Below are 20,987 nucleotides of genomic sequence, written 5' to 3' on the forward strand. Positions count from 1 at the left end.
GGGGTGGAAGCGTGTGAGGCCAATGAGACTTCAGAAGAAAAAAAATTAGCATCTCAGATGTGACAGATGGCCATCACCTTGGTGGTTCCTAACACACTGAATTTTAAGTAATAAATATTTTGATGAGAGGATTTCCTGGAGTCCTGTTTCTCCTGTTTTTTTTTTTTTTTTTTTTCTCTTCAATACATCTAGTTTTCAACTGCAATTAGAAATGAGGTCCTTATTTTGGAAAAGGACTATAGGAATTTAAATCTATCCTATTCAGAACTTCTTAACAACTATGTAGGTCTCTAAGCAAAGTATGTGTCTGGCCTTTTTCAACGAAGTATTTTCAGTAACAAGTTGTCGGTGAGGTCAGTGACTAGTGGTTCAGGATTAGATACCACCCACCCTCGTTTGTAACCTCCCCCTTTCTTTCTTATCCTGGGTGAACGGCAAAGCTAAAGTGACTGCCCCACTGTCACTGCCTCTCACTTAGGTATTCTGTAACTCTGTGACTATCACGAAGTTTTTTTCCCCCCTCACCCCCTGAGTTCTTTTTTTTCTGGAATATACCCCTGGACAGCTGAATTTTAAGCACATTTATATAGGAAGCAACAGAAAGGTAAGAGACAAGTTTGACTAGAGAAGAGCTGACTCCAGTGCCTTCTCATTTCTGCCTCGAATTGCTGTGTCTTAGCTATATATCAAAGGTTTAAAAGGCGGAGTTCCTTCAGAAGGGAAGAAGATCACAGTATTATATCCAGTAGAAATGTTTTGGCTAGTTATGATGAGAAATGTAGGCTTTCATGCTACTTTTACTGTTAAAAATAACTTTCAAACCAGTGCCAGGGGAAGCTGGTAGCCAAGGTCGTGCTTTGCATTCAGAGAGTTTCTGGCTATAAAAAGCCGATTGGGTGCTGTGCAGAAAAAGATAAGATATGGCCTGGATGCTTGGTCTTTGGCATGGGAGCGGGGGGAAAGGAAGCAAAGATAGAAAATGTATACAGGGATTTTACTTTTAACCAAAAGCTTATTCATAGAGAATGGAAGATGCATCAATGAGGTAGTCAGCGGCAAAAAGAATCAGTTTCTAAATTTAATATTCATTATATTTTTTCATATAGTTGGCAGTAATATTAGGAGGTTGAGGAATCTTTCAGTACGCCAGCTACCATTTGCAGTCAAATGAAAATCATTATGTGAGGTGAATATGGGATGTAATAATCCTGTGAAGAGAAGGTTGCTAGCTAACAGAGTTTGAGTGATGGTGAGAGGCAGCTGTCAAACAGAGGACAGAACTGGAAGAAATGAGTTCAAAAGGAAACTAGAAATTGAGAATAGACATCAGGAGATTCATCGACTCTAGAAGTTGTGAGTCGTTGATAATATGTCACTAAGAAAGCCTTGCAACATCTCTGGAGATAGAGAAGATTCAATGACTTGCTTAAAACATACAGGTGGGAAAGGTAGGATTTCAGATTAGCCATGGTTCTAGGTTTGGTTCAGATTTGCTTGGGTCTTGGTTCTGTGGTGTGCTTATTTGGTTAGATCGAAAGGTCAGCACATTGAGAATAGTCGTGACTTAAGAGTGGTAGACTATCATCACAGTATAAAAGATTACCTCACTAGTAGCATACAATAAGTTTATTAAATGTGAGAACTTAAAAATACAGACAGGATAGACACGTATTTACTTATTTCCATTTGTTACCTCCTACATACAATCTGAGCCTTCCTCCTTATTTGAGTAGAAGATTGGGATTTCTAGAGTAAAACTATTTTTCTAAAATTAAAAAGTAGTAGCTGTTCATTGTAGGAATTTTGAAAATGTAGAGGAAAAATGTTATCTGTAATCTCATTGATATGTCTCCTTCTAGACTTTTTTTTCTCTGCATGGCTTAAAAAGTAATTGCAGATAACTTTTGGAACCTTGCCTTTTCATTAACATTATATCAAAACATTTTCCCCCAAATATTACCTATTCTATATAGATGTAACTTTATATTGTTCTGTGACATTCTTTCTAGAGAATTAATGTAATTTGATTAATTATTGCCAAGCTATTTACCATAGCAAATGTTCTTTAGTAAGCACATTGGTATATTTGTGCATGTATTATGTGTTTATATTAAAAATACTTTCATTAATCTCTTCTGCTAAGTATGGAGTTGTTGGATCAGAGGGCATTACATTTAAAGGCAAAGCTTGTGATTTTAAAGATATATATATATATATATATATATATATATTTACTGTTTCTCTTTTAAGACTTATAAAATTTCTTGTCTACTAAACTAAATATTTATTGAGTGTCTGTGATGTATAAAACATTGTTATCTGGTACATAAATAGCAATATACTAAGTGTTTGGAAGGGCATAATCTCTTTTACTGACAAAATTTCAATTTATAAAATTTCACTGATACCAGCAAAACTAGGCATCAGAGTTGAAATTGCTCCAGCTCTGCCTGAACCTAATAGACAGTATTGTTGTTGACCATTATTACTTTGGAGTTTAGAACAATAGAATTTATAAATAATTTCTAAACGGCTGAAAGGCCATGCATAGTCTGATTTGTGTGAATTTAATGATCCAGCTGTGAAAAAGAAACAGCAAGAATAGAAAAAGTAAATACCTTAGTTATAGTAAAAACTGGGAAAACCAGAAGTGTTTAGACAAAAGTCTATAGGCATCAGAATGGAAAGAAAAGGGATAGAGGCTACAACAAATGGTAGAATTTCAGTATTAGGATTTTGTGTTTAGGGAAACAGAATGGAGAACGGAATAAGGCATTGCTAGGGTGAGAGTTAGTGAAGATGAGTTTACATTTTAATTGTAAAATTGAGGAACCTTGCTTGTAGAAGTAGGATATATGGAAAGGAAAAAAAAACAACTGAGAAATTAGTGTTGCTAAAACTATTCACTGGTGATGTTGTCTGGTCTAGAGCAATCAAAGTGGGGAGGATAGAGATAGCAGTATTATTTGATGAGAGATGAGGTATAGATTTGCAAACTCTTAAAGCATATACTTTGATTATATTAAAAAGGTGCTCTTTTGGATGAACAATATTGGCAGGGGAACCAGTGGGAAGGAGGAAGGCAAAAGGAGAGAGAGAGAGAGAGAGAGAGAGAGAGAGAGAGAGAGAGAGAGAGAGAGAGAGAGAGAGAGAGAGAGAGAGAGAGAGAGAGAGAGAGAGAGAGAGGGGAGGGGTAGTAAATGTGATTGAAGTACATGTGGATGAAAACAGACTAATGAAAACCTTTAAGCACAGTTGAAAAGAGTAGAGAGGAGAGGATAACAGAGTAATAAAGAGAATAAATTGGATCAAAGCACACAATTTACATGCATGGAATTCTCACAGAAAAACTTTTTACAATTAATATATGGTAATAAAAGCAATTAAGAAGTTTCAGATTTTTATTTTTGTTATTTAGAATCCTATGCCTTTGGACAGGCATTCATTCTAGTCTTTATTTCTTGTGCACTTTAGTTTGTACATTTCTCTTTTTCCTTTGGAATGGAAAGGATTAAGATTTAAGGAGAGAAGTTGGCAGCCTAATCTTGCCTGAAGAGAAACTATGTGCTTTGTAATGAAGACTTAAAAACAGAATTTATTTATGGATCATTGGCTCATAGGAATGTTAGGTCAAAGACTCAAAAAGCATAATTTTCTGACTCTTGATTGGATGCTAGATTTTTAGGTAACATGGTATTGTGGGGATAGAAATCCTGATTTTAGCCAAGTTATTAATCTAATAATGGAAAGTGACTGATAATTGAGATTGCAAAACTTTTGAAAGTGAAAGGACTCTTAGCTGCTGCTCCTAATTCTTACATGCCCAATCACTGTTTTTTAACAACATTATTGCTGCTTGGGTCTCAGCCAGTAATCTTTTTACCAATTTAATAAAAAAAAAACTTTAGGGACTCAGAAGTGAATTTAAATTCCTAGGGGAAAAATTCTAAATTTTCCCAGATTTATTTGGCACTTTTCCCTGCTTTCTCTACCTGACATTATCCTAACCATTGTGCCTGTCAATGGGGAAACTGATTTTGATGGAGAAAGCAATGTCTAATGTAAAGAATTACTAAGCATATTAGAACTTGAATGTTTTTGTCCCTCCTTTAACTTAGAGCTATTCAAAATGTGATATACAATTATCATGTAAAATGTGATATGCAATTTTCATGTTTTTTTATTATTATTTTTTTTTTGGGTCCTGTCGTGGGGCCTGAACTCTGGGCCTGGGTGCTGTCCCTCAGCTCTTCAGCTCAAGGCTAGCGCTCTACCACTTGAGCCACAGTGCCACTTCTGGCTTTTTTCTTTTTTCTTTTTTCTTCTTTTTGGGGGGTCCAGGCATGGGGCCTGAACTCTGGGCCTGGGCGCTGTCCCTCAGCTCTTCAGCTCAAGGCTAGTGCTCTACCACTTGAGCCACAGCACCACTTCCGGCTTTTTTCTTTTTGCTTATGTGGTGCTGAGGAATCGAAGCCAGGGCCTCATGCATTCAAGGCAAGCACTCCACCACTGAGCCACCTTCCCAGCCCCTCTTTTTTCTTATGTGGTGCTGAGGAATCAAACCTAGGGTCTCATGCATGCAAGGCAGGCGCTCTACCACTGAGCCACCTTCCCAGCCCCGCAATTTTCATGTTTTTAAGGGTTCATACAAGGAGATAAGTTCTTTGTGGTGGAACTTGTGGCCAGAAGTGAATCACCTACACACCACACACTTTATAGCAAGACTTTGTAGATGAAGGGAGCAGTTTTTGATTTACATTTTGATACAAGATCTTTGTTTTGTTTTGTTTTTTTGAGTCCGGTCGTGGGGCCTGAACTCTGGGCCTGGGCACTGTCCCTCAGCTCTTCAGCTCAAGGCTAGTGCTCTACCACTTGAGCCACAGCGCCACTTCCAGCTTTTTTCTTTTTGCTTATGTGGTGCTGAGAAATCGAACCCAGGGCCTCATGCATGCAAGGCAAGCGCTCTACCACTGAGCCACCTTCCCAGCCCTTGATATAAGATCTTTTGCAGAAACTCAGTAGTACAGGGAGTATCATGGCTTTAGTAAGAGTGTCCTAGTGTATTTTCTGTACAAATGTTCAGGAGGACCTATAATTGGGATGAAGGTGTACAATTAATTAGGTAATAAATGAACTACCAGATATCAGTTGATGAGGTCAGTGGAGATAGTTTCAATGCAGAGAGGTCCTGAATTACCTCATTGAGCCCAAGGAGGCAAGCCTGCTATTGGATCTACTCTGGTGTAGGTTTTATAATTTATTCCAAAATGCTAGGGATAGCTGCTAGACAAACAAAGTCCCACTGTCATGATGATTCCTTTGTATTGTTTGTGCTTTTCATAGGTGGTTGGGAAAGGGTTGAAAAGAGTATAAGAGATAAAATCAACTTTTCTAAAATGACTCAGAGGAATCTGCCTCATCTGCCCAAGGGATCTGCCTTAGTCCAAGGCTGGAGCTTATAAATCATATTTCCATGATTAGTTTACCTTCTTATTAGATTCTGCAGTTCCTATTTTTCAATATGGGACTAACAAAAGAATCCTAGATTTTTTTTATTTAAAAAAAAACCAACCTTCCTCACTGCCCTTAGTGATACTAGGGTTTAAGCTTGGAAGCTCACTTGCTCACTTGTGTGGCTGGCACTCTACCAACTTGAGCCATGCCTTCAAGTTCTGCCTTTTGCTGGTCATTTTAGTGACACAGTATATAGATTTTTCTACCATCTTCTGGTTGAATAGAATCTGCTGGCTGCCTATGCAATATCCATACAGTCTCTACATTTTGCTAATTTATGAAACCCTAATTTAGGTTAAGAGAAAAAGGCATAATGTTATTCGTATCAATCTTCCATCTTGTCTCCCCTCGACCTGCTTCCAAAGTTTATATATCTTGATACTCTTGTGAGTATACTTTGGGATAAATTTATGGTGTGGAATTGCTATATTAAAATGTATAATCATTTTAAAATTTCTTAACAAGTGTCTTTAATTGGAAGTACTATTTAACTGGTTAAAGGATATGTGTAATTTCAAATTTCAGGGATACTGTCATGTATCTGCTCAAAAAATTCATGCCAGTTCATACTGCTGCTGCTGTTTTCTTTTCTATTCTTTTTTTCTTTTTTGGCCAGTCATGGGGCCTGAACTCTAGGCTTGGTTTGCTGTCCCTCAGCACTTCAGCTCAAGGCTAGTGCTCTACCACTTGAGCCACAGTGCCACTTCCAGCTTTTTCTGCTTAAGTGGTGCTGAGGAGTCAAAACAAGGGCCTCATGCATGCAAGGCAAGCGCTCTACCACTGAGCCACCTTTCCAGCCCCTGATGCTGTCTTCTGAGTGCCCATGTCCGCAAGCCTTACTAGCATCTCACATCGAAAAGTTAACCTGTAAGTGAAAATGATATTTGTGGATTTTATTAACTTTGAATTACATTTAATTTACATTTAATTTACTTTGAATGAGTAAAGATTTTTGCTGGGATTTTAAATATATCTTCAAATAAGAGCAGTTGGCATTTCTTAATCTGAGCCACTGTAGCTTCACAAGTTAATGTTTCCCACTCCACTGGTTTTAGAAACATTGTATTACTTCAGTGCTCATTTTTCTTAATTAAAAATTAAAAAATTAATGTATTTAATTTAATTTTATTTTTTTAAAATTTGTTTTTGAGCCAAGGTTTTGCTGGGTAGACCTGGCTGTCCTGGAACTATAAAGCCCAGGTTGGGCTGGAACTCACAGCCCTCCTGCTTCTATCTACTTTGAGAATTGCAGGCACTTGGTGCAATTCTTGGCTTTTTTCTCTTTTCTTTTTTCTCTTTTCTTCCCCTCCCTCCCTCCCTCCCTCCCTCCTTCCCTCCCTCCCTCCCTTCCTTCCTTCCTTCCTTCCTTCCTTCCTTCCTTCCTTCCTTCCTTCCTTCCTCTCTCCATCTCTCTTTCTCTCTTTCTTTCTTTTCTTTTTTGGTTAGTTGTGGGGCTTGAACTCAGTGCCTGGGCACTGTCCCTGAGATCTTTTGCTGCACTTTGAGCCACAGCTCCACTTCCGGTTTTCTGGAGGTTAATTGGAGATAAGAGTCTCAAGGACTTTCCTGTCTCTCCCGCTGCCGCCCCACCCCCCCACCGGGAGGGAGCTTTAAGATGAGGTCCTCATCTCAGATCTCATTCTCCTGAGTAGCTTGGATCATAGGCATGAACCACTAGCATCCAGCATGCCTGGCTTTTTAGTACTCTTGAAGCTTATATTAGACATTCTCTCCAGTGATGGAAATCCTTGTGGCAATTGCAGAGGCTTGCTTTTTGGCAAATTACCTCTTAGTTTAGCCTTCACTGAAGGGATGTTCTTGTGAACTTGTTACACTTTTTTTTGTTGTTGTTAAATCCTGCAAGCTTATTACATATTTCCCCCCAACAAAGATACCTTTTTGTAACTTATATCCTCATTACAAGACAACACTTCATGAAGGTTCTGTGGATCCTTATCATATTTTTAATTATCTGCAGGTGAAAGCTGAAACATTGTTTCTGACTCATGATTTGAGAAAGTGATGATGGATCAATTTGTATAAATGAGGCTCCATATCTTTTGTTACATTCTGTGGCCTGCCTGATGGTCTCTGAATTACTGAGCACAAAGTCCCTCCCACAGATGTAGCAATGCTTTCATTTAGAGGCAGTACCAGCCAAATGTCCAACATGAACTTTACGTTGAGCAATTTGTAAATAGTTCTTAGCTCTATAACTGTGGAACAGAACCAGAAGTATGAAGTTAGCAAACCTGTAAAATTTGCTCAAAGTATGAAATAAATTGCTTTGACTTTAGCCCCTCAGTTTCCTGGGCCCCTTCTGATGGATCAGTCACTAACCATTTCTGGTATGAACAAATTTTACAAATGTGTCAAGTATGTTTGGGCATGATGGTGCATGCCTGTAATCCCTCAGGAAATTGCAGCAAGAGGATTGTGAGTTCCAGGCCAGCCTGGGCTATAGTATGAGACCTTATCTTAAAAATAAATCAAGCAGGCTGGAAGGTGGCTCAGTGGTAGAGCGCTTGCCTTGTAAGCCTGAGGCCCTGGGTTCGATTCCTCAGCACCACATAAGCAAAAAGAAAAAAGCCGGAAGTGGCACTGTGCCTCAAGTGGTAGAGCGCTAGCCTTGAGCTGAAGAGCTGAGGGACAGCGCCCAGGCCCAGAGTTCAAGCCCCACAACTGGACCCCCCCCCAAAAAAAAAATAAATCAAGCAAACATTGTTCATCTTAATTAACAAATTAATGAATTATTAATATAAATGGATATCATTTATATTAGTCCATACCAGTTTACTTCACTTTTTAATATAGTTAACATTTGATTTAATTCAACCATTTTGTTGTTCCATGTTTGCTATTCTGAATCATTTTAATCTAGTTTCTATCTGGTGGTAAAGATATTCCTTGTTTTTTTTTTTTTTATTTCCTTTTTGAGCCAGAGTCTGGCTATGTATCCTAGGCTGGCTTTGAACTTGTGATTCCTACTTCAGCCTCTAGTGGTAGAACCATAAGCATATGCTATCATGCCTGGCTGAGTACTGATAGTTCCTAGCAAGGCCACCAAGGTATTAAGTGCTCTTTACTTCCTCTTTCTCCAGACTAGTAGCCTTCCTTCACCTGATCTATATTCCAGGGACCTCTCCGCCTTCACTAGGCCCAGAAACTAGAGAGTGAACATTTGACACAAGAAAGTCTTCCAAGATTCAGCTCTAGGCTGTCCTGATTGGTTGGGAACAGACCTATGTTGACTATTTATTTCCTTGTCAGTGCTGGGAATCAAACCTAAGGCCTTTTACATGCTAGGCAAATGCTCTACCACTGAACTACGCCTCCAGCCTTAAGATTACTAGATATTTCTGATAGTTCCCCCATTGTTATTAGAGATTTTATTTCTCAAAGCCTTTTCTGACCATCTGGTCATAAAGTCATATCAGTAAAAGAATACATATAATGATTTATTTTAGTCCTTTTTCATGGATATTAGTTTGTTCACAGCATTTTGTTGTTCTACAAATAACACTGAAATTCTTGATTTGCATCTTTGTCGACATATTCAAATTTCTAAATGTAGTATTGCTACGCATAAATGATTTTTCTGGATCATGTTAGAAGGCCTTCCAAAGAGACTTACAAATATATACTGAACAGCAGTATTTGAGACAATTCATATTTCTTTATCTTGTCAAAGAAGCTTTTACAATTTTTAAAAAAATGCTTTAGAGAAATCACTTGCCCCATCTAATCTTCGATAAGGAAGCTAAAACAATAGAATGGAAGAAAGACAGCCTCTTCAGTAAATGGTGCTGGCAAAATTGGTTAACTACATGTAGAAAACTAAAGCTAGATCCTTATATATCACCCTGCACCAGAAGCAACTCCAAATGGATCAAAGACCTTAAACTCAAAGCAGACACTCTGAAAACATTACAGGATGGAATAGGAGAAACCCTAGGTCTCCTTGGCTCAGGCCGAAATTTTCTGAATAGAGACCCGGAAGCACAACAAATCAAAGAAAGGTTGGACAAATGGGATTGCATAAGGTTGCAGAGCTTCTGCAGGGCAAATGACATAGCTAGCAAGATCAATAGAAAGCCCACCGATTGGGAGAAGATCTTTACTAGCCATACAACGGACAAGGGTCTCATATCTAAAATATACTTGGAACTCAAAAAATTAAACCCCCCAACAACAAATCCTCAAGGAAACAACTGCCCAATAAATAAGTGGGCGAAAGACTTAAAGAGAAGCTTCTCTGAAGAAGAAAGAAGGATGGCCAATAGACACATGAAGAAATGTTCAACATCCCTAGCCATAAAAGAAATGCAAATCAAAACAACATTGAGATATCACCTCACTCCAGTTAGAACAGCAAAAATCAAGAACTCTAACAACAACAGATGCTGGAGGGGATGTGGACAGAAAGGAACCTTACTTCATTGTTGGTGGGAATGTAAACTTGTTCAACCACTTTGGAAAGCAGTATGGAGGTTCCTCAAAAGACTTCACATAGATCTCCCCTATGATCCAGCAATCCCACTTTTGGGCATTTACCCAAATGTATACAAACAAGACCACACTAAAGCTACCAGCACAACTATGTTTATTGCAGCATTATTTACCATAGCTAAGATATGGAACCAACCCAGATGCCCCTCAGTAGATGAATGGATCAAGAAAATGTGGTATATATACACAATGGAATTCTATGTCTCCATCAGAAAGAATGACATTTCCCCATTTGTTAGGAAATGGAAAGGCTTGGAAAAAATTATATTAAGTGAAGTAAGCCAGGCCCAAAGACACATAGGTCCCATGGTTTCCCTTATTTGCAATATCTAGTATAGGTATGAGTCAAGCAGAAAAGGTCAGATAATGTGATGTTAGGAAAATGAACCCTTAAATATGTATTTTAATGTTTTCGTTTCTTTCATGCATATGTTTCTAACGCATTTATAAGATTATTTCTTTGTTGCTTTGTATGTCCCTCCCCCACAGTGTAACCCCCGCTTTCACTATATTTGATGTCAGTATAACATGTGGAGGAGATGGGGGCAAACAAGTCGTTTAAGGATTCAGGTGGACCTGTTGCAACAATGAGAAGTATAAAATGTCATGTCAAAACTAGCTTTACAATGTCTGTGTGTGGGGGGGAGGGGGGTATAATTGGGTGGGGGGAGGGGGGAGGCTGGGAAGGGAGGTGAAGGGTAAACAAAGGAGGAGGCTGCAATGCTTGGTAAGAAATGTATGCATTATCCTGCCCATGTAATTGTAGCCCCTCTGTACAGTATGTTCTCAAATAAAATAAAATAATATTTAAAAAAAAAAAGAAATCACTTGCCCCTTTTTAATCACATTGAAAAAAGGAAAATGGAAAACAAAAATTAATGAATATGAATGGCTCTAAATAAACTAATACCAAGGTATCATTGTTTTCTTTACTAATTAATAATATTTTGACACTTGCTAGTGGTCAACATAGATTTAATTTCTGAATCTGTCTTTTCTGATACTTGGAGCATTTGACAATTCTCAATCTTCTGTAACTACTCACATTTTTCATTGTTACTGAGAGGCATCAATAAGAATTCTGCTGGGGTTGGAGGTGTGGCTTAATTGGTAAAGTGCTAGCTAATGAATGAAAGTATCAGGTACTGACTTTGAGTTCTGGATTCAGACCTAAAAACAAAAAAAGAACTCTTTGACATTATATCCACTTTCTTATTGCTCTGTACCATAGTAATTTTCAACCCATAGAGCATTTGCTTTCCAGGGGATATTCGACAATGGAAACCTTTTTCCATTGTCGTGGGGCCTGGGTGCTGTCCTTGAGCTCTTCAGCTCAAGGCAAGCACTCTTCTACTTGAGCCACAGCACCACTTCTGGTTTTCTGGTGGTTAATTGGAGATAACTGTCTCCAATTGGAGATAAAATTAATTGGAGATAAAAGTCTCATGGACTTTTCTGCCCGGGCTGGCTTTGAACTGTGACCCTCAGATCTTAGCCTCCTGAGTAGCTAGGATTACAGGTGTGAGCCACTGGTGCCCAGCTTGGAAATGTTTTTGATTGTCACAACTGGAGGACAGGTGCTCAGTGTATAGAAGACAGGGGTGCTAATGTGGCAGCTGGAGGGCCTGGATGGTATCCTCCTCTCTCCCTCCCTCCAGCAAAGAATTATCCAATCCAAAATGCTAACAATGTGGAAGAGGAGAAACATTGTTTTAGTATAAACAGGTCTGCAATGGATATTTTCCCAAGCAGGCATTCCCTTACTATTTTTTGTCTTGTTACCAGTTTTCTCTCAAGATGGTCAGCACAATCTTTCTATTTTAAAGACTAATCTCTTGGGTACATCAAAACTGTTCACATGCATTTGGCCTGGGGAATAGAGTAAGGAAGGGTTGTACCTTTCTATTCCATCCTTGAACACAACCTAAAAGTTTTTGTGTTTGAGTGTTTTTCCATAAGTCTTCTCTCATATCTAGCTTTGTTCATCCTTACCTTCTTTTGAATGTTCTGTTAAAATCTCAGCTCTTTCCCAAGCCCCTTGTATACCATACCACATTGACTACTTTATATATATTGTCTATCATTTTTTTCCTCATTTGTGATTGTAGTAGTGGATTTTATTTTTTTAACCTATCTTTTATTTTAGAGCCTGTAGCTTTGTGACATTCTTGTATCAATCTAAGATACTTGTCTTAATGTGCTTTGTGTTTTCTTTCTTGGCTGTAATGAACTCTAAGGTGATATGTTCAATTTCCCTCAAGGTTCTTGTCACTTCCACTTTACTAGTGTATTCCTCTTTGTTGCTAAGAATTAAGTTCAGGGCAGCAGTTCCATTCCTTGCTTCTTTTGTTCTCTGAATGATGAAGTTGCCTATAGACAGGAAGAAGGTAAAGGAGAGGAATGAATTCTACAATTCAGAGTTTAATTACTTTATTATCTTTTGAGTTTTTTTAAATGCTTAGATGTTTATATCTTTGCAAGTTCTTCTTCTTCCTCCTCCTCCCCCCTTCCTCTTCTTTTTTTCCTCTTCCTCTTCCTCCTCCTCCTCCTCTTCTTCTTGTTCTTCTTGTTGTTCTTCCCTCCTCCTCCTCCTCGTCTTCCTCCTTCTCCTTCTTCTTCTTCTTTTAAAAAATCTTACTATCTCACTCCAGTCAATTTCCTTTATTTTATTCAGCTTTTTATTCACTATTTTCCTAGAATTTATGTTTTCTGGGTATTTCACCAAGAATTTATTTCATTCAGCTTTTTATTCACTATTTTCCTAGAATTTATGTTTTCTGGGTATTTCACCAAGAACACAGAGTAGATATACTTTTAAGAGTTTCTTTTGTCTTATAGATAATTTTCTCTTGCATTTTTAAGACATCATTTTTCTCTTACAAGTAATGCAGTCTTCAGACTTTTTTCTATTTATTTTTTGAAAGATATAATCCTAGCATTTTTCTTAAATAACAAGAGAATTTCCTTCTCAAGTTATAAAGTGTAGGCTAAGTAGCTAAGTTTCTCGCCTATATAAAGTATTCATTAGGACAACTCGCCTCCCCCCAATTCTTAGTATTTGGTGCTCTTCTCAAAGGTGAGCTTGCTTCTAGATAATATGAAACAATTCACATTTACTTTTTGAAAAGAAATGCATAGGTGCTGGGAAGGTGGCTCAGTGGTAGAGTGCTTGCCTTGCATGCATGAGGCCCTGGATTTGATTCCTTAGCACCACATAAGAAGAAAAAGCTGGAAGTGGTGCTATGGCTCAAGTGGTAGAGCACTAGCCTTGAGCTGAAGAGCTGAGGGACAGCGTCCAGGCCCATAGTTCAGGCCCCATGACTGACAAAAAAAGAAAAAAAAAAAAAGAAAGAAATGCATAATACCTAATTCTCAAGATACTTTTCCGGTTTCTGTCCCTGCTATTGGGGCTTATAACCTAGACCACAATATCCTTGTTCACTGGGAACTAAATTCTTCTGATTAAATGTTAGAAATGATGAGAGGTGTCCAGGAAGTATTTCTAGATATCTAAAAGGCAATTATTGTGCGGTAAGAGGTGTGAACTTAACTTTTTGTTGTATCTGCCAGCCCCAAGTGTAAAAACAAGGTCTAAAAACACATAGGTAGGATGTGGGGATCTGTCACCATGCTGTAAATTCAGGCACCTCTGACTTCCATTTCTTGATTCCCCACTTTTCCCTTAATTTGTACCATTCATGGAGCAATTTTTAATAAATTATATCCCAGTGTTACATAGGATCGCATGTTACATAGGATCCCATACGTTACATAGAATGTAATGTATGATGGAAAATTTTCATCATTTTTCTGAAACTCAAAGTTAAATGGGCATTTTGTACTTTATCTGTGACACATATAGTACTGAAAGATGTCCTTCAATGTTTGCAAATCATGAATGAAACCTTCTTTATCTTTCTGAGTCTCTCATATGGGTGTGTCAGGGTCTGTTTCTAGGTCGACAAAGGTTTTCTTTCCCTGTCTTCCTTAAGCTACACAGCTGATCAAACAAGCAGGAGAGGAGGAAATTTGTACAGGATTTGGGAACCTTTTGAGAAGAAAAGAATAAAGACCTGGAGTCCTTCCTCAAATATTTTTTTTTTTTTGTTGGTTGTGGGGCTTGAACTCTGGGCCTGGGCGCTGTCCCTCAGCTCTTCAGCTCAAGGCGAGCACTCTACCACTTGAGCTACAGCGCCACTTCCGGTTTTCTGGTGGTTTATTGGAGATAGGAGTCTCACGGTCTCTCCTGCCCGGGCTGGCTTTGAACCGCGATCCTCAGATCTCAGCCTCCTGAGTAGCTAGGATTACAGGCGTGAGCCACCAGCGCCCGGCTCCTCAAATATTTTTTAATTAAAAAAAGTGTTTTTCCTCCTACTGAAATGGTCCTGATTAAGATTACTAGTAACAAGGGCATCAAAGATGATTAAACTATAGACCCCTTCTATTTGTTGCCTGTATAACCTCCAGAGAGGTTGTTTCTAGCACATGTGTAGCTGATCTGGAAGTTCCTTCTAACCACACCATTATGCTTAGTAAAATAAAAGGCTGGAGGCAATGGGCATCATGACTTATGTCAGAGACAGGCTGCTCCTGTCTTGAAGTCATTGTGGGCTCTGACAGGATTCATAGCAGCAAGAGAAAAGGTCACACTGTATTGCAGAGGATAAATTTTTATTAGTAAACTGTGTGCCAGGAGCAAAGCTCCAGCATCTTTCTTTCTTTGATTTTTTTTTGATTTTATTATGCTAGAGGTTTTATGCTAGAGGTGATGTACAGAGAAATTATACTTACATGAGTTAGGTAATGAGTAAATTTTCTTTCTTACAGCATCTTCTGTTCCCTCATTCTCTCCCAGTTCCTCCCACCTCCCTCCCATGAGTTGTATAGCTCACTTTCATCAATGTTCAGTGAAAACTCCAGCATCTCTGAACAGAGCCTAATTGTATTCTAATCCATTCCTCTTGTTTTTGCTTCAAAGCATATGACTCACCCAAGAGTTTTTGAACAATTTGAGGAACAGTTTAGTAACTGGCAAATAGTTTTTGTTGTTGTTGTTGTTGTTTTTTTTTTTTTGGTCTGGTCATGGGGCCTGAACTCTGGGCCTGCGCACTGTCCCTCAGCTCTTCAGCTCAAGGCTAGTGCCCTACCACTTGAGCCACAGCACCATTTCCGGCTTTTTTCTTTTTGCTTATGTGGTGCTGAGGAATTGAACCCAGGGCCTCAGGCATGCAAGCCAAGCGCTCTACCACTGAGCCAACTTCTCAGCCCTGGCAAATAGTTTTAACTTGAAAAATTAATAGATGTGACTTAATTTCTACCATAAAAGTAGAATCTGTTACTATTACATATAGTTTACAAATAGGATATCACAATAGATAGGGTTTATAATAATTAAATTCTGTGATCTTTTCTCTTTTTCATGATGGCAAGACCTTAGAAAACTGTGTGTGTGTGTGTGTGTGTGTGTGTATGTGTGTAAATTTTAATTTAAAATTTTATTTTTTTGTGCTGTCTGGGAGCTTGAACCTAAGAGCTGGGCTCAAGGCTAGCATACTACCACTTGAGCCACAGCTCCACTTAGGGCTTTTTTGGTAGTTAGAGATAAGAGTCTCATGGACTTTCCTTCGCAGGTTGACTTTGAACCACGATCTTCAGATCTCAGACTCTTGAGTAGCTAGGATTTCAGGTGTAAGCCACTGGTGCCTGGCTCAAGTATAAATTTTCCTATGGCCTTGCAGTTTTTCATGTATTTAGATAAATAAATATCTGCTTATGAAAGAATAACAAGTGTTATGATTCCTTATGATTTGTATATCTTTTGTTTTTTTGATAGACTGTATCATTAATATGTTTTAAAGATTTAGCTCAAAAACACATCCATGGCTGGGATGTAACTTGTAGAATACTTACCTTGCAAGTGCAAGGGTATTTTAACTTTGATGACCTTTCCAACTTCGTGGCTTGGCTTTTATATTTCTTTCTATTTTTCTCTCTCTCTTTCTTCCTCTGCTTGACACAGAGTGTTGCTATTTAGTCTAGTCTGGACTTGATCTCTCTGTCTTCCTGCCTCTTTTTCCTGAACACTGGGATTACAGATCTGAGCCATGTCCATCTAGGAACTAATTTCTTAAAGATGGCCTCAATGTCTTTTCTTATATAGTTATATAGTAAAGACTAAACTGTATAATTGCTTTAGTATAAAAACTTTCCTTGTGAAAAAAGATACCATACCCACTGAGAAAATACATTGTCTCTATGAGGTAGCTTGCATTGTTGGTCTCTATTCTCCTCACTCCATGTATCCACATCATGTGCCTTTGTGACTCTTTCTATTAGAGTTAGAGTGTCATCCACTGCACCATGAGTATTGGACTTGGCTATGTGATTTCTTTGTTCATTGGTATGAAGGAGAGAAGGCAGAACGCAAATTTAGAAAGCATTCCTTAAAAGGCCTCATGTCGTTCTTTGTCCTCTTGTATTTTTGTCATTGCCATGAGAAGAATATGCTTCAGGTAGCCAATTTGGATCAAATTTGGATCTCAAAATTACAGCTTGCAGCAAACCCAACCAGGTCCATCAGGAATTAGCCAATTTTCAGCCAATGTTAAAATTCAGAAAATTGAATAAATTTTGACTTATTCTACTAACTTTTAGGGTGGTTCATTATGAAATATTATGGAAATAGCTGACTGATCAGTTAAAATTTAATTAACGCCAGGGATGTTAAAATTTAATTAACGCCAGGGATGTATTTCAGTTGTAGAATGTTTGCCTAGCATGTGTGAGGCACTGGATTTGATGCCTAGCAACACACACACACACACACACACACACACACACACACACACACACACACACACACACACACACACACACACACACACACACACACACACACACAGATTATAGTATTGTTATAAAGAACTCCTTGCCGGGTGCGAGTGGCTCATGCCTGTAATCCTAGCTACTCTGGAGGCTGAGATCTGAGGATCCCAGTTCAAAGCCAGCCCAGGCAGGAAACTCCATGAGACTCTTTTTTTTTTTTTTTTTTTTTTTTTTTGGGTCTGGTCATGGGGCCTGAACTCTGGGCCTGGGCGCTGTCCCTCAGCTCTTCAGCTCAAGGCTAGCGCTCTACCACTGGAGTCACAGCGCCACTTCCGGCTTTTTTCTTTTTGCTTATGTGGTGCTGAGGAATCGAACCCAGGGCCTCATGCATGCAAGGCAAGTGCTCTACCACTGAGCCACCTTCCCAGCCCCTCCATGAGACTCTTAGTCTCCAGTTAACCACCAGAAAACCAGAAGTGGTTCTGTGGCTCAAGTGGTAGAATGCTAGCCTTGAGCTGAAGAGCTGAGGGACAGTGTGCAGGCTCAGAGTTCTAGCCCCATGACCAACAAAAAACAAACAAAAAACTCCTTGATCAGGGCTGGGAATGTGGCTTGCTTAGCATGCCTAGCATGCATGAAGCCCTGGGTTCAATTTCCTAGCTACCACATAAACAGAAAAAGCTGGAAGTGGTGCTGTGGCTCAGTGATAGATTGCTAGCCTTGAACCAAAGAAGCTCAGTGATAGTGCCCAGACCTTTAGTTCAAGCCCCAGGACTGGCAAAGAAAAAAAGAACTCCTTGAAGTTAATATAGAAAATATATACAGTCAAATAGGGAACAATCCAATAGGGGCAATGATATGTGAAAAGGTAATTTATAATGATTAAAATTTGATATTCTGGTTTCCCTTCAGATCGTATAAATCTTTCGCCTTTTATTAAAATTTGCATTGACCAATAAAGAAATGAAAATATTTTTTGGCTAGCATGATGACTTACATCCTTGCTACTTAGGAGTCAAAGATTGGGAGGATTATTGTTCAAAGTCATCCTTGGCAAAGATTGAGGTTTCACCTCAATTAAGCCAGGAGACCACAAATAGGAGGACCACTATTCAGGTCAGCTCAAATCAAAACATGAAACTCTACTACATAATTAAAGTAAAAAAAAAAGCTGGTGATATGGTTCTAGTGGTATAATATCTGCCTTGAAAGCATGAGGTCCTGAATTCAAATTCCTGTACCATAAAAATTGCTTCACAAGTTATTAAAATTTATTAATGCAAATTAAAACAAAATAGGTGGATGATTATACCCATCAGATTTGTAAAAATTAATGTCTAGCACTAACATAGTAACTATAAGAATGGGAAGAAAGTGGAATTTTCATACAGATAGCAGTGTTTAAAGGAAGGGGCTCTAGACAAAGAGACATGAAGTGGGAGTGAATATTTCAAGGAATATTATAGAAAGAGGGTTAAATTTAGGTCATACAGGGAGTATTTAGAAATTAATAAGGAGAAAGACAGGTAATCTAGGAGAAAAATAGGGGAAGAATATAACTCACAGGTTAATTAATCTAAAAGGAGACTACCAATTACACTGGTAATCAGAAATGCAAATAAAAACAACAAGATCCACTTGGCAGCTCTCATCGTGGCAGAAGTTAAATATCATGGCATGTCTAATGATTCAGAGGTAGGGACATTCGAACCCACCTGCTCCTCTGGCAGTGTTTTCTTGGAGACCAACTTGACAAATATTTATTAAAACTGAATTGTAGTCCAGAAATTCGACTTCTCAGTTGTCATAACCAAATATCACAGACTGGGTGGCTTGAACAGCAGCAGTGTTTTTCAGTTTTCATAGCTAAAAGGAATGTAAGAGAAGAAATGTTGTCCTAGATCACTGAGTTTTAGGGTGATTTGTTATGTAATATTAATGTGGAAATAGTTCACTAATTCGATCAATGATATGTGAGAAGTCAATTCACATTAAAAAACTGGAATTGACAATAAATAAATGTAAAAACATGTACTTGCTTCACGGATACTGAATAAGATCAAGGTATTGACAGGTGTTGGTTTCTCTTGAGACCTCTTTTCTTGGTTTATGGATGGCCACTTTCCTCATAAGCTTCCCTTTGTGCGCACATTTCCGATATTTCTTCTTTTGTATATCCTAATCTCTTTTTATAAGGACATCAATGAGATTGAATTAAGGATCTCCTTAATGGCTTGATTTTTATTTTAGTCTTGTCTCTGTCTCTCTGTGTCCATCTTGCTTGCCCACCCTCCCTCCTCATATTGGGGCTTAAACCCTGAGCCTTGGGTTTGCTTGACTGGTTCTTGACCACTTGAACTGTGCCTTCCGCCCTTACCACCTTTTGCCAAATATCACCCTATTGCCAAATACAGCCATATTCTGAAATACTATATAAATTTTTAGAGGACATATTTCAGCTTATAACAGATTTGATATGTAAGAAGAAATCTTGCCTAGATACACAAAAAGAAATGACAAAAAAATTCAGCACTGTTTACTATAGCATAGAGTTGACTACATGTTTTTGAACAGAGGTGTAGACATACAAAATGCTTTACAAATATACCTCCTGGGGATGGGAAGGTGGCTCAGTGGTAGAGTGCTTGCCTTGCATGCATGAGGCCCTGGGTTCGATTCCTCAGCACCACATAAGCAGAAAAAGCCGGAAGTGGTGTTGTAGCTCAAGTGGTAGAGTGGTAGCCCTGAGCTGAAGAGCTAAGGGACAGCGCCCAGGCCCAGAGTTCAGGCCCCACAACTGGCAAAAAAACCCCAACAAAACAAAACAAAAAACCCCCCCACAAATAGATCTCATGCCATAATGGAAATTACAGGAAAAACTAGATCCATTTATTAGTTGGGAACTCTTTTTTTTTTCTTTCAAATAAAAAGAATTCTGGAGGCAAAAGATTCAGAGTAGATAACATCATGGAACCAAGTTGTAGGGCTTGAACTCAGGGCCTGAGCACTGACCCTGAGCTTTTCTGCTAAAGCTCTACCACTTTGAACCACAGTACCACTTCCAGTTTTCTGGTGGTTAGTAGGAGATAAGAGTCTCACAGACTTTCCTGCCCTGGCTGGCTTTGAACCGAGACCTTCAGATCTCAGCCTCCTGAGTAACTAGGATTACAGGCGTGAGCCACCAACACCTGACCCCAAATTATTTCTGTAATTAGTTTGTCATCCATCTTTCTGAGCTTCTCAGTCAGACTATTTTGTTTCAAGATGTACTATAGTCAGGAGAAGGAAGGAACAGGGTCCATAGCAAACATACTGGACTCCCTTTTCATAGGGAAAGCAAATAGTTTATCCTCATCAGATATCTGCTGATGTCTCATTGGTAGTAGTCTTTTACGTGCCATCCAAATTGCAAAGAATCATGAGAAATCAAGCATCCTTCATAGCAGAGAAAGGCAGGGAGAACAAGTCTGAGACTGTGTGCTGGTGAACAAACATGCAACATTTAACACATCTGTATGGTTGAACATGGATAAACTGAAAACAATGTTGGGTATGAGGGAAGAAAGAGAAGGAGGTAAAAGAGATTGGTAAATGCAATACTCAAGTAAGTAATACCAGTTCCGCAGGAGGTAGAGACAGGAGGGTCATGGTTTGAAGCCAGCCCCATCAAAAAGTTTGTGAGATCATACCAGGTTTGATGTTATATGTCTGTAATCTCAGGAGTTAAAATTAGGAGCATATTGGTTTGAACCTAGCTGGGCAAAGTTAAGGAATCCTGGCTGAGAAACAATGTGATTCATTTCTGGGAGTGAAGATTCACACTTTTAATCCCAGTATTCAGAGGCTGAGGTAGTAGGATCATAAATTCAAGTTCAGTCTGGGCTATATAGTGAGCTTAAGATCAGTCTGAGCTACACAGCAAGACCTTCTTTCAACAAAACAAAACAAAATAAAACAAAACAGAACAACAAAAACCTAAACAACAAAAAAGAAATTTGATTGTGTTATGACTGTTTAATTATTTTACCTTTCTCTGTGAGGAGCTTTATTCTTTTGAGTACAATTTAATGCCTGCTAAGAATGATAGTATAGTTTATTGACTATGGAAGTTTTTTTTGTCAGTTTATGGAGAGTATGAT

The 20,987-nt window shown here is 38.6% G+C and overlaps 1 protein-coding gene across 2 annotated transcripts in view; it reads left to right on the plus strand.

Moving 5' to 3' along the window:
- The window catches only part of Ctnna3 (catenin alpha 3), a 1,374,363-nt gene that overhangs the window by 25,791 nt on the left and 1,327,585 nt on the right, over nucleotides 1-20,987 (plus strand). Inside the window, exon 1 of one of the 2 annotated variants that reach the window (XM_070021007.1) lies at nucleotides 466-604. The exons of the other annotated variant lie outside the window; for it this stretch is intronic. The gene's annotated coding sequence lies outside the window, so the exon portion shown is untranslated. Of the gene's footprint in view, nucleotides 1-465; nucleotides 605-20,987 lie in introns of those variants that run through there. 2 annotated transcript variants of the gene reach the window in all.

Source organism: Dipodomys merriami, unplaced genomic scaffold (genome assembly GCF_024711535.1).
Source record: "Dipodomys merriami isolate MVZ:Mamm:240054 unplaced genomic scaffold, mDipMer1.0.p SCAF_14, whole genome shotgun sequence".
NCBI classification, from domain to species: domain Eukaryota; kingdom Metazoa; phylum Chordata; class Mammalia; order Rodentia; family Heteromyidae; genus Dipodomys; species Dipodomys merriami.